We start from the raw sequence: 2500 nt of genomic DNA on the forward strand, positions 1-2500 counted from the left end.
ATACGGTGAAAAACCATGGCGCCCCAGCCAAAACGACGGAACGGCTAAAAACGGCTAAGTCGGGGCGACGTCGGAAAACGTGTAACGACACGGTGAACTATAGTCGGGTGGGCGCGCGCGGTCGAGATACGGTGAAAAACCATGGCGCCGCAGCCAAAACGACGGTACCGCTGAAAACGGCTAAGTCGGGCGACGTCGGAAAACGTGTAACGACACGGTGAACTATAGTCGGGTGGGCGCGCGGCGGTCGAGATACGGTGAAAAACCATGGCGCGCCAGCCAAAACGACGGTACCGGCTGAAAACGGCTAAGTCGGGGCGACGTCGGAAAACGTCTAACGACACGGTGAACTATAGTCGGGTGGGCGCGCGGCGGTCGAGATACGGTGAAAAACCATGGCGCCGCAGCCAATACGACGGAATCGGCTAAAAACGGCCAAGTCGGGCCGACGTCGGAAATCGTGTAACGACACGGTGAACTATAGTCGGGTGGGCGCGCGGCGGTCGAGATACGGTGAAAAACCATGGCGCGCCAGCCAAAACGACGGTACCGGCTGAAAACGGCTAAGTCGGGGCGACGTCGGAAATCGTCAAACGTCAGAGAGAACTATAGTCGGGTGGGCGCGCGGCGGTCGAGATACGGTGAAAAACCATGGCGCCGCAGCCAATACGACGGAATCGGCTAAAAACGGCTAAGTCGGTCCAACGTCGGAAAACGTCTAACGACACGGTGAACTATAGTCGGGTGGGCGCGCGCTGGTCGAGATACGGTGAAAAACCATGGCGCGCCAGCCAAAACGACGGTACCGGCTGAAAACGGCTAAGTCGGGGCGACGTCGGAAAACGTGTAACGACACGGTGAACTATAGTCGGGTGGGCGCGCGGCGGTCGAGATACGGTGAAAAACCATGGCGCGCCAGCCAAAACGACGGTACCGGCTGAAAACGGCTAAGCCTGGCAGAAAATCTCTGCCGCGGCAGAGAAATGGCCATTTTCTCTGCCGCGACAACGGTGTAGGGCTCCTTCACAAGCTGACGGGCAGGGGTCCCAGGGGGGGCTAAGTTCCCCAGGTATATTGGGGGGGGCTGGCATCCTCCCTGTCGGCGCCGGGTTATCCCCGTAGCCTTCTACGCCCGTTACGCCGCAACGTTTTCGTTGCCGTGACGTGTCCCGAACAGAGAAAGCGCACGTTCCCCGTCTATTGGCGGGGAACAAGCGCCGTTGCCTTCGCAGAACGTCCCGAATTTGAGAACAACCGTGAACAGGTGTTGCCTCTACCTCTCCACAGTTAGTGGTAGGATACGTAACATTCTGCGCCGATCCTCAATCAACGGATGCCGTTGCCTTAAGAGAACGTCGCCGTGCAACGTTACCGTTGCTGCGGTGACACCCGCGCGCTGTCGACACTCAGGACGCCTACACAGAGCAATCCCACCGTGCTTACGCGTGGTGGGAGGATCGGGAGGCTTGACCGATGTTGGCTACGCGAGCGCATGTCCCGAACAGAGAAAGCGCACGTTCCCCGTCTATTGGCGGGGAACAAGCGCCGTTGCCTTCAGAGAACGTCCCGAATTTGAGAACAACCGTGAACAGGTGTTGCCTCTACCTCTCCACAGTAGTGGTAGGATACGTAACATTCTGCGCCGATCCTCAATCAACGGATGCCGTTGCCTTAAGAGAACGTCGCCGTGCAACGTTACCGTTGCGGTGACACCCGCGCTCGACACTCAGGACGCCACACGAGCAATCCCACCGTGCTTACGCGTGGTGGGAGGATCGGGAGGCTTGACCGATGTTGGCTACGCGAGCGCATGTCCCGAAAAGAGAAAGCGCACGTTCCTCTGCCTATTGGCGGGAACAAGCGCCGTTGCCTTCAGAGAACGTCCCGAATTTGAGAACAACCGTGAACAGGTGTTGCCTCTACCTCTCCACAGTTAGTGGTAGGATACGTAACATTCTGCGCCGATCCTCAATCAACGGATGCCGTTGCCTTAAGAGAACGTCGCCGTGCAACGTTACCGTTGCTGCGGTGACACCCGCGCGCTGTCGACACTCAGGACGCCTACACAGAGCAATCCCACCGTGCTTACGCGTGGTGGGAGGATCGGGAGGCTTGACCGATGTTGGCTACGCGAGCGCATGTCCCGAACAGAGAAAGCGCACGTTCCCCGTCTATTGGCGGGGAACAAGCGCCGTTGCCTTCAGAGAACGTCCCGAATTTGAGAACAACCGTGAACAGGTGTTGCCTCTACCTCTCCACACTAGGTGGTAGGATACGTAACATTCTGCGCCGATCCTCAATCAACGGATGCCGTTGCCTTAAGAGAACGTCGCCGTGCAACGTTACCGTTGCTGCGGTGACACCCGCGCGCTGTCGACACTCAGGACGCCTACACAGAGCAATCCCACCGTGCTTACGCGTGGTGGGAGGATCGGGAGGCTTGACCGATGTTGGCTACGCGAGCGCATGTCCCGACTAGCGAAAGCGCACGTTCCCCGTC

This window comes from Lolium perenne, unplaced genomic scaffold (assembly GCF_019359855.2).
Source record: "Lolium perenne isolate Kyuss_39 unplaced genomic scaffold, Kyuss_2.0 unplaced44, whole genome shotgun sequence".
Classification (NCBI taxonomy): domain Eukaryota; kingdom Viridiplantae; phylum Streptophyta; class Magnoliopsida; order Poales; family Poaceae; genus Lolium; species Lolium perenne.